Below are 12231 nucleotides of genomic sequence, written 5' to 3' on the forward strand. Positions count from 1 at the left end.
GGCTGGAGGCCTGACCTGGTCATGGAAGATGGTGCTTTTGTGTATTCTCGTTCACCCTGATTTCTGGCTATTTTTTCCCTCCCTTTCAGGGGCAGCGAGTCTAAATTCAGAATCGTCTGAAATAAATCAGCCCCGTTTTCCACCCGGACCCCAAACTTTGCCTGCATGCTAACATCGCTAATGGCGTATTCGGTTTTTGTTACGGTGCAGCGAATTGCCACCAGTTTCGCGGCTTCCAGCCGCACGCATTTCGCAGCCCTCGCGCCGGCTTTGGCAGAGGGAGCGGGAGTCACGCTCTGGCCGCCGCCGCCGCCGCCGCCGCCACCCGCCGCGCGGCGGCCGCTGGAAAATGGCTCCAAGGGTTAAACGAAGCTGGAGAAACACACGTAGATGGATGTGGCACCGCAGGGTTCGCCGGCTGTTCGGGAATAACATTCCAGAGAGGGACTGAGCCCTCCGGGGATTAGAGAACGCGTCATCACGAAGAAAAGTAATCTTAAAACCTTCCAGAAATCTTTGAACCTGAATAAAAGTAAACGAGCCCCTGACTTCATGGTAGGACCGTAAGCATCCCTAAGCCAGTGTTTGGAAAACACGATTCCTTGTTTGGTAGCTGCTAAGGGAGAGATATGACCGGCTGTGCTATCAACCGTGGGGATGAAAAAGGTGGAAAAAATAGATCAAAGAGTCAAAGCTTAATGGGCACATGAAAAAAGCTACTTTATGCAGAACAAAAGCAGAAAGACAAGGGGAGCACACCCTCTGGGACCTCCGCCAGATAAAGATACCTTTTCCTCTCCTCAGCACCTGGAGTCTTGAAAGATGTGAGAGCTCAGAGACCAATGAGGTCCTCTTCCCTTAGCAATCATGACTACCCTGTGGCCTCTGGACCCACGAATGCTGAAGAGAGGTGTATCAAAATGGAGAAGGCGAGAGTCATGGCTTTGGTTCCTTCCTCCAATCCAAGTCCAGCACGGAAGGATGTTTTTTGTTGTTGTTGTTTTAAGATTTTATTTATTTATTTGACAGACAGAGAGATCACAAGTAGGCAGAGAGGCAGGCAGAGAGAGGGGGGGAAGCAGTCTCCCTGCTGAGCAGAGAGGCCGATGCGGGCTCTATCCCAGGACCCTGGGATCATGACCTGAACCGAAGGCAGAGGCTTTAACCCACTGAGCCACCCAGGTGCCCCACGGAAGGATGTTTGAAAAGATTTTCAGTCTTCAGCCCGGCACTGTGTGCCAAGAGCAAGATAATTCATAAAGGAGCTCGGAATCCCAGAATGGAGACTTGCAACGTCACCTCAATGAACACGTGTCTGTAGTTAGTGGACATACACCTCAGTACTGCATTTGGTATTCTGGATCCTTCCAATGGAAGTTTCAGCAGTGCCTTCTAAAGTGTGTGGGGGAGGGACAGGGGGAAGCTTTCTCTGAAATTGGAAGTCAGGTAGACCAGGGCCCTACAGTCATTGCCCCCAGGGATCTTTGGGGATCAGTCTGTGAATGGCTTGTTGACACCATAGTCATCACATTGCAGAGTCCAAGAACAAGACATGATGATGTCCCCCCACGCTCACCATTGCTGACTCCAGGGCAGAATAATCAAATCCAAAGGAAGTTCAGTGGACTCACGGGCACAGATGTCCTTGTGTCTAAAATTATGGGCTATCGGGGTGCCTGGGGGGCTCAGTCGGTTAAGCATCTGCCTTCAGCTCGGGTCATGATCCCAGGGTCCTGGGTTCGAGACCCATGTCAGCAGGGGAGGGGGGTCCCTACTCAGTGGGAAGCCTGCTTCTGCTTCTCCCTCTGCTGCTCTCCCCACCAGTGCTCTCTCCCTCTCTCTCTCTCAAATAATTTTTTTTAAATCCTTAAAAAATAAAATCAAATTATGTGCTATCATTTGAATTTTGATCCTGACTCTGCTCCTGGGGTTGCAAGAGTTTATGACTCAATGAAAAGTAGTGGTCTTATGGTTGTGACAAGCCTTATAAAGATGATACTGGGAACCAGTCACATGCTGGGAGGCAGAAGGAAATCTAGTAAATGTGCCAGATGGTTCTTTTCTTGTTCTGGATAGTTCTGATGACTGTTATCTTTTAAGCTGGAGCTTTTGCTCCCATGGTAAAAACACTTCACACTAGAACTGGGCACTCAAACGGTAGGTTTCACTTTGATGAACAACCAGATGTGGATAGACAATTCCTGATCTAATTAAACATTCAACCAAGGACTCTAAAAACAGAGCTTTGTGTTATTCAGGGTCTTCGTTGCCTAAATCGCTATTCACCCAGTCAGACTTACCAGTTGAGTATCATGATTTCATGCAGGTGCTTTCTTTGTAATACCTGTCTCGTTTTATTATGTTTCTGTATACCAGAAGAGACTTAATTCAAAACCTGCCTTTGCCAAACAAAATGAAGGATTAGTGACAAGAGCAGCATTCATGAAAATGAGGAGAACTCTGCATCCTGCACTTTGAGTTCAAGAAAAAAAAAATGAAATCCAGTTTGCAAACTTGCATTGCTATTAAAACCTTCTGCTGCTACAACTCTGAGTTTTTGATGAAAAGAGTAATCAATTTGTTTAGGGGTGGGGAAGGGTCAGCGAGGTGTCCTGAGTTTGCTTTTGGTTCTTTAAAATGGAAAGTCTTGGGGCGCCTGGGTGGCTCAGTAGGTTAAGCCTCTGCCTTCGGCTCAGGTCATGATCCTAGGGTCCTGGGATCAGGCCCCGAGTTGGGCTCTCTGCTCAGCAGGGAGCCTGCTTCCCGCTCTCTCTCTGCCTGCTTCTCTGCCTACTTGTGATCTCTGTCTGTCAAATAAATAAATGAAATCTTTAAAAAAAAGTTAAAAAAATAAAATGGAAAGTCTTGAGGTTTTAGAAGTGTGAATTATCTTCCATCATGAACCAAAAAAAAAAAAAAACCATGTGAATTAGCAGATTCTCCTTAATCCACCCCCCCACCATCCTGCACTGCTGTCCACTGTGATTCCTATGCATTGAGAGCACATTGCACGTGTATTCAACCCACAGTAAAGCTGAATGAAAGTTTTGGGTTAAAAATTGTTTTCTCCTTAAATGGCCTATTTTCAAAAGATAGTGTGAAAGAGATATTCATGTGATAAAATGCAGAATTTACATACACTGAAAATGATTTTTAATCTCATAGTTTAGAAAGATTTAGAATTGTGAATTAACAACACTCTTCTCTCAATTATTTTTTAGATTGTGCTAATTATCTGGTTGTGAAAAGTTGTATTTTTCCATTGCCTTCATTTTCATCTAGTCGTTTGTATATTTTTTTAATGACCTTACATTTAAAAAAAATCTTAAAGAAATGTACGCCACCAATTTAGAAATTGTTGCCTTTTCTGCCATTAAACTCTGATACAAATTGGCATAACATATAAAGACCCATGGAACTAGAACTATTATTAAAGAAATAATACACGATGTTAGATTTCCTATGATAGCAACTTTCCTTTGCCAAATATTTTCTCTTAATTTCTTCAGCTGAGTCAACAATTTCTTGGATGCAACCTGATTGTACAACTCATTTTCATAAATGGATTGGATGCTCTTACAACAGTAAGCTTTATATCAAGTTTTTAATTGATTTAGATACAAGGGAAACACTGTATATTGCAGTTGGATTCATATTTTTCATTAATGTACTCACTAGTAAAATGTGCTAGATTTGACCCCTGCCCCCACCAAACACCCTAGTTCAAAAAATATGGAAAATGTGAAGCATTATAAGAAAAATACTGGGGTGCCTGCATGGCTCAGTGGGTTAAAGCCTCTGCCTTCGGCTTGGGTCTTGATTCCAGGATCCTGGGACTGAGCACGGCCTTGGGATCTCTGCCCAGCAGCGACCTGCTTCCTCCTCTCTCTCTCTCTCTCTGCCTGCGTCTCTGCCTACTTGTGATCTGTATCTGTCAAATAAATAAATAAAATTTTAAAAAAATAAGAAAAATACTAAAAGCATATCAGATATATGGAAGTCTTATTGCCTACCGTATATAGTGCTGTTTTTAAAAAGTTTTTTTGTTTGTTTCTTTTTAATTTAGCTAAGTCTTGGCTAATGTGGAATCATTAGTTAATCATTTTACCTCTGATTCAGTATGGGGGGGTATCCCTAATATTTTCTAGTTATTTTGAAATGCAGAATGTTTACTCATTGAACAATGCTATAATACAGTGTTCTGAGATTACCCAGTGCAAAACATGTTTCCAGTTACACAGCCTTAAAGATAGATATGTTTGTCTATCTTTAGATGTGTTTATCTATCTATATGTTTATCTATCTATAGATAGAAATGTTTCTAAGATGAAAGATGTAATTCTAGATGTTTCTTCTTTTGTCACTTTTCTCTATCTTCATGTGAACACAAGGGTAGAAGTCCTAAATCAATCCCGCAACTTTGTCATTCAAATGTATCTGTCCCCACTTTTTTCTCTATTTGTGTTCTTAAAGTCGGAATTGAGGTATTACCAAGGAAAGGCACAAAGCCATAATAGCACGGTCCTGTGTGTTTTGACTAAAAGGGGAAAGGGTTAATTAATTTTGGTGGAGCGCTGAATGTACCTTGTTAGGGAGGCTTCTTTTTCATTTTCTGATATATTTTCACCTAATAACATGGAACATGGGATGTCGTAATAATATAATTTAAGGTTTCACTGCAAACTATTTGAATAAGAATTATTATGAAGTTGTAAACTTGTTGTCAAATTAATGTAAGACATTTTAAACTACTTTTTTTTTTTTGCAAAGCCACTTATTATTTTTAAATAAAATAAAATAAAATTTTCAACAAGATACTAGCTAATAGGATTTCTTCCTGGGCTGGGCCACCATTCAACATGATACACCCCAATAAGAAAAGAAAGGGCAAGAACCATATGATTCTCTCAATAGATTCAGAAGAAGCATTTGACAAAATGCAGCATCGTTTCTTGATCAAAACCCTCCACAATGTGGGGATAGAGGGAACATCCCTCAACGTCATAAAGGCCATATACAAAAGACCTACAGCGAACATTGTCCCCAACAGGCGAAAAACTGAGAGCTTTTCTCCTAAGGTCAGGAACACGACAGGGATGCCCACTCTCATCAGGGTTGTTCAGCATGGGACTGGAAGTCCTAGCTTCAGCAATCAGACAACAACAACAAAAATAAAATGTATCCAAATCGGCAAACAAGTCAGACTTTGATTCTTCACAGATCACCTGATACTCTTTGTGGAAAACCCGAAAGACTCCACCCCAAAATTGCTAGAACTCAGACAGCAGTTCAGCAAAGTTGCAGGATACAGAATCAACACACAGAAGACTGTCGCAAAGCGACCTATTTTTAAACAACATTTTGAAGTCCAGTTGACAGACAATGTTACATTAGTTTCAGACATAGAACACAGTGCTTCAACAAAACTATACATTGTGCTATGTTCACAACAAGTGTAGCAAATATCCTTCACCACAGGGTGCCATGCCAATACCCACGGACTCTATTCCCCATGCTATACCTTTCATCCATGCCACTTCCTCATTCCGGAGCCGAAAGCCTGTACCTCCCACGCCCCTTCACCCTTCTGGCTCTTCCTCCCACCCCCTTTCCCTTCTGGCAACCACCAGTTTGTTCTCTGTATTTATGACTCTGTTTGTGCTGTTTTTGTTCATTCATTTATTTTGTTGGCTTTTGTTTTTATTTTTTTAAAGATTTTTAAAATTTATTTGACAGAGAGAGACACAGCGAGAGAGGGAACACAAGCAGGGGGAGTGGGAGAAGAAGCAAGTTTCCCGCCAAGCAGGGGGCCCCATATGGGGTTCGATCTCAGGACCCTGGGATCACGACCTCAGCCAAAGGTAACTGCTTAATGACTGAGTCACCAGGCGCTCCTGGCTTTTGTTTTTAGATTCCACATATAAGTGAAATCATATGATATTTGTCTTTCTCTGCATGACTTGTTTCACTTAGCATAATATCCTCTAGGGCCATCCATGTTGTCACAAATGGCAAGATCTCCTTTTTGTGGCTGAGTACTATTCCTTTATATATATTATATATAATATATTATATGTATTCATTAATTTTATATTATACATGATTGTATAATATAATTATATAATAAATACATATAATTTAATATAAATTAAATTACATGTGATATAGAACTATAATATAAATTATATAATAATTATATAATATATAATTATATAATACATACTTATTATATATGTATTATATGTATGTCACACCTTCTAGATCCATTCATCTATCAGTGGACACTTAATATAGAGAACAAACTGATGGTTACCAGATGGGAAGGGGATAGGGATGGGTGATTTGGTGATAGAGTTTAAGGAATGCATTTGTTGTGACGAACCCTGGATGACGTATGGAAGTGTTGAATTGTTATATTGTACACCGGAAACTAATGTAACACTGTATGTTAACTATACTGGAATTAATTTTTTTTTATTTTAAAAGATAGACACTTGGGTTGCTTCCATATCTTGGTTATTGTAAATAATGCTGCAATAAATTACACACGGGTGCATATATCTTTTCAAATTAGTGTTTTTGCTTTCTTTAGGTAAATACCCAGTAGTGGAATTATGGGATCATGCGGTATTTCTGTTTTTTAAATATTTTTAAGGTTTATTTATTCATTTGAGAGAGAGAGAGAAAGAGGGCGAGCAAGGGGAGGAGGAGAGGGAGAGAGAGAAAGAAGCAGACTCCCCACTGTGCGGAGAGCCCGATGTGGGGCTCCATCTCATGACCCAAGATTATGACCTGAGCTGAAATCAAGAGTCATCCTCAATCAACTGAGCCACCGAGGCACCCCTCTATTTTTAATTTTTGAGAAATCTCCGTACTATTTTCCAGAATGGCTGCACCAGTTTACATTCCCACCGACAGTACACAAGGGTTCCCCTTTCTCCACATCCTTGCCAACACTGGTTATTTCTTGTCATTTTGATTTTAGCTCTTCTAACCAGTGTAAACTGATATCTTATTGTGGTTTTGATTTGCATTTCCCTGCTGATGAGTGATGTTGAACATCTTTTCATGTGTCTGTTCACCATCTGGATGTTTGTACCATCTTCATTGGAAAAGGACTTATTCAGGTCCTTAAACAACTTAAAATATATCTAGGATGAGGTAAAAGTTTTTGTGCATCTATATTCGATGGCAGCTATTGTCAGAGAGGCACTGTGTATTAATAAAAACTATTACAATAACTTTTCCATGTTTCTAGAAGCAATGGCATGTATTATTTGTGATATCATAGTACACAAAAGTCTTTGGACTTGTCCTGAACCTCATCTCATCACGTGTTCATAGCCCGGTTCTCAGGTTCTCCTCATGTGATACCATGTACATAAAATCTAGCTATTTAGCGTTAAGTTTAAAATTATTCTGATTTTCATGTAAATGTTTTATTTTTTTATCTAAGTGTTTCAAATTTTTTTAAAGATTTTATTTATTTATTTGACAGGCAGAGATCACAAGTAAGCAGATAGGCAGGCAGAGAGAGAGAGAGGAGGAAGCAGGCTCCCTGCAGAGCACAGAGCCCGATGTGGGGCTCGATCCCAGGACCCTGAGATCATGACCTGAGCCGAAGGTAGAGGCCTTAACCCACTGAGCCACCCAGGCGCCCCTAAGTGTTTCAAATTTTTTATTTTGTGTCCTTTTGGGGAGGACAAATGTTAATACTGTTCTATTTATGAAGCCAATTTTTATGTGTCTTTGGATACCCATAATATACAGTATGGTAAAGAAAGGTGCTGTTATTTTGCAATGATGAGGATAGAACTAGAGGATGTTATGCCAAGCAAAATAAGTCAATCAGAGAAAGACGATTATCCTATGATCTCACTCCTATGTGGGATTTAAGAAACAAAACAGAGGATCTTAGGGGAAGAGAGGGAAAAATAAAGCAAGACAAAATCAGAGAGAGAGACAAACCATAAGAGACTCTTAAGCACAGGAAACAAACTGAGGGTTGCTGGAGGGGTGGCGGGTGGGAGGATGGGGTGGCTGGGTGATGGGCATTAAGGAGGGCACGTGATGTGATGAGCACTGGGTGTTATATAACACTGATGAATCACTGACCTCTACCTCTGAAACCAATATTACATTATATGCTAATCAAATTTAAATAGAAATTTTAAAAAAGAAAGATGCCATTATAATGCCATCTGAAATTGTTAGGTTCTGTTAGTGTATCAATAAAAATGAAAGTAGGGGCGCCTGGGTGGCTCAGTCGTTAAGCAGCTGCCTTCAGCTCAGGTCATGATTCCAGGGTCCTGGGATCAAGCCCCGCACCGGGCTCCCTGCCTGGCGGGAAGCCTGCTTTCCCTCTCCCACTCCCCCTGCTCTTGCTGTCTCTCCCTCACTGTCAAATAAGTAAATAAAATCTTCTTTAGAAATAATAAATAAATAAATAAATATGAAAGTATTTGCCAAGAAATTACGTTTATAAACAGAAAGAAAGGGGTATTGCCGTATTTTCTGCTTTTGTATAGAGAGCGAGCCATTTGCTGTAGGTAGCACTACAAAATGTGAAAGTTTAGCTTTCTGGGATACTGCAACAGTCTAGTTAAAGATGGAAGACAGGGCGCCTGGGTGGCTCAGTTGGTTGGGCGACTGCCTTTGGCTCAGGTCATGATCCCAGAGTCTCAGCTGCATGGGGAGTCTGCTTCTCCCTCCGACCTCCTCCCTTCTCATGCTCCCTCTCATTCTCTCTCTCGAATAAATAGATAAAATCTTTTTAAAAAATGGTGGAGAGGGGCGCCTGGGTGGCTCAGTTGGTTAAGCAGCTGCCTTCGGCTCAGGTCATGATTCCAGGGTCCTGGGATCGAGCCCCGCATCGGGCTCCCTGCTTAGTGGAGAGCCTGCTTCTCTCTCTCCCTCTGCCTGCCACTCTGCTTACTTGTGCTCTCTATCTCTCTGTCAAATAAATAAATAAAATCTTTAAAAAAAAATGGAGGAGAAAAAAGGGAAAATTTCATCCTCTGGTTTGGTCTAAGTACATTTGGAGTATATTTTTGGATTCTATTGAATGGTAACTTAAAGGACATATGTAAAAACCCGCACTTGACTTTTAAATATGTGCTTCTAAAAATCTGAGATCAAGACAAAAAGAAAAAAAGAAAAGAAAACAGAAAAAAATGTGTCCCTTCACCATAATATAATAAAATCAAATACCATAAAATCAAACTGTTTTTTGTCCAATGTTTCTTCAGAAAACCATGATGAAAGGCCAAGCTATTATCAGGCTTATTAGAAAACTACTGTGCATTTTTATAAATAATAAGAAAGCTATAGAAAGAATTTAGAAAATTTCTTTCTGTGTGTCTCTGTCTCTCAGTCTAAGAAAAACTATTCTCCTTTTATTTAGTGCAATAATCTGAACATTTAGAGGGTCAAATTTGTCACAAGAAATGATTATAGAACTAAAAATAGTTTTTAAGGAAACCGGTGACCATCTTGCTCTTAAATAAAGTCCCGTGCCAAAGACTAAATCATTGGCATGTATGAAGTAAACTATAAAGTATGCATTGTAGTTTCTGAGTCAGTATTTTTTTTTCTGAGTCAGTATTATTGAACAGAATAAATTACTAAAATCTTAAACAGGTTATGCACAATATCTACTTTCACAGGTCTAAATATTTTCTTTAAAATATTTTCAGAGGGGCCCCTGGGTGGTTCAGTGGGTTAAAGCCTCTGCTCAGGTCATGGTCCCAGGGTCCTGGGATCAAGCCCCGCATCGGGCTCTCTGCTCAGCAGGGAGCCTGCTTCCCTTCCTCTCTCTGCCTGTCTCTCTGTCTGCTTGTGATCTCTGTCTGTCAAATAAATAAATAAAATCTTTAAAAAAAAATACTTTCAGAGGGTAGCTGGGTGGCTCAGTTGGTTGGGCTTCCAACTCTTGGTTTTGCCTCAGGTCATGACCTCAGGGTCCTAAGATCTACTCGCACATGGGGCTCTGTGCTCAGTGGGGAGTCTGTCTGCTTAAGACTTTCTCTCCCTCTGCCCCTCCCCCACCTCTAAAATAAATAAATCTTCAGGAAAATACTTTCAGAAATGGCGATTTTAATTACTGTACATTTCACATTATTTATAAGCGATTGCTTTATGAGTGATTCAAAACTATATTTTATATACATTTAAATTTTAATGGCTTTTAATCAGATATGAAGTCTTAATTGGAAAATGAAATCATACTATCAGCAATACACAGTTTTGCTGAAAAGTCTAAGAAGGAAAAATCTCCAGTTTCTTTTTTTTTTAAGATTTTATTTATTTACTTGACAGAGAGATAGAGCACAAGCAGGCAGAGCAGCAGGCAGAGGGAGAGGGAGAAGCAGTCTCTCCACTCAGCAGGGAGCCCGATGTGGGACTTGATCCCAGGACCCTGGGATCATGACCCGAGCAGAAAGCAGCCCCTTAACCGCCTGAGCCACCCAGGCGTCTCTCCAGTTTCATAAATAACATTAGATTTCTAAAATAAAGTGTTGGTACACCAGTAATCACAGATCTAATTTAATACTTTTTCAATCCTGTAAATTCTTTTTTAATGTGCATCCCTTTTAGGCTTTAAGTGACCTCCACACCCAGTGTGGGATTTGAACCCACAACCCTGAGATCAAGAGTCGCACCCTCCACCGACTGAGCCAGCCAGGCAACCCTATAAACATCCCTTTTATTAATCAGTCATGACATGCCAAAATGTGTAGTTGCTAAAGTGTTACAAATTCTACATGTAGCGGTGATGAAAAGTTCTTACAGAATTTTGTAATAAATACACATATTGGGTTAAAGAAATTTTAGAATCATGATGGAGTGTCATGAAAGTAATATTTTCATTCCAGACTGCTATAGCTTATACTTTTTATGTATGTCTCAAGTCAGAGATCTACCATTTGTACTTAGAACCCCACAGAATGAGTTATCCCAAATCCAATGATTGTAATTTGTGGTAAACAAATAAAAGTAATTTCTTGTACGTTTCTGGAAGTAAATGGTGTAAGAATTTATGTATCTGCTTCTAGATACAGTATATAAATAAAAAGTTCATTCAAAACACGCATTTATGTTTTCACAATTTTTTTCTTATTTTTAAAAGATTTTATTTATGTATTTGTCAGAGAGAAAGAGACCGAGCACAAGCAGGGGGAGTGGCAGGCAGAGGGAGAAGCAGGCTTCGCACCAAACAGGGAGCCTGCTGTGGGACTCGATTCCAGGACCCTGGGATCATGACCTGAGCCAACGGTAGATGCTCAACCTACTGAGCCACCCAGGCGCCCCCTTTTTCACAATTTCCATGAGTCAGGAATGGGGAATAGTCTCAAGTTGACTGAGTCCTCTGCTCAGGGTCTCAGAGGCTGAAATGAAGATGTCAGCCAGGCTTCAAACTCATTGAGGTGTAGGGTTCTCTTCCAAACTCGTGATTGTGGCATGTTCCCATGTCCTTGATGGCAGTCAGCTGAAGGGCACTCTCAGATCTTGGAGACATCCCACATTCCTTGCCATGTGGCTCCCTCCATCCTCAAAGTCAGCAGTGCTAGCCTCCCTTGTATCAAATTCCTCTCACGCTTTGAATCTCAAAGGGCCCAGTCCCTCTCACTTCTTAAAAATTTTGATTTAAAAAAATACTTAATCTAAAAATTAACATCTTAACCATTTTCTTTTCTTTTTTTTTAAAGATTTTATTTATTTATTTGACAGAGATCACAAGTAGGCAGAGAGGCAGGCAGAGAGAGAGAGAGGAAGGGAAGCAGGCTCCCTGCTGAGCAGAGAGCCCGATGCGATGCGGGGCCTGATCCCAGGACCCTGGGATCATGACCTGAGCCAAAGGCAGAGGCTTTAACCCACTGAGCCACCCAGGCACCCCAACCATTTTCTTTTTATAGATTTTATTTATTTATTTGACAGAGAAAGAGCACAAGCAGGGGGAGCAGCAGGCAGGGGGAGAGGGAGAAGCAGGCTCCCCATGAGCAGGGAGCCCAACATGGGGCTTGATCCCAGGACCCTGCAATCATGATGTGAGCTGACGGCAGACGCTTAACTGACAGGGCCACCCAGGCACCCCATCTTAAAACCATTTTAAGTGTGTAATTCAGTCGTGTTAAATATATTCACGCTGTTGTGCCGCAGATCTCCAGAACTTTTTCATCCTGAAACACTGAAACACTATATTCACTGAACAACAGCTCCCTATCTCCTCCC

General features: G+C 40.9%; 1 pseudogene; it reads left to right on the forward strand.

The window, feature by feature from the left end:
• Window positions 1-435: 435 nt before the first annotated feature.
• On the forward strand, window positions 436-2446 carry LOC116861933 (annotated as a pseudogene).
• The last annotated feature ends 9785 nt before the right edge of the window (window positions 2447-12231 follow it).

This window comes from Lontra canadensis, unplaced genomic scaffold (genome assembly GCF_010015895.1).
Source record: "Lontra canadensis isolate GAN:19392208 unplaced genomic scaffold, GSC_riverotter_1.0 scaffold210, whole genome shotgun sequence".
In the NCBI taxonomy this organism is placed as follows: domain Eukaryota; kingdom Metazoa; phylum Chordata; class Mammalia; order Carnivora; family Mustelidae; genus Lontra; species Lontra canadensis.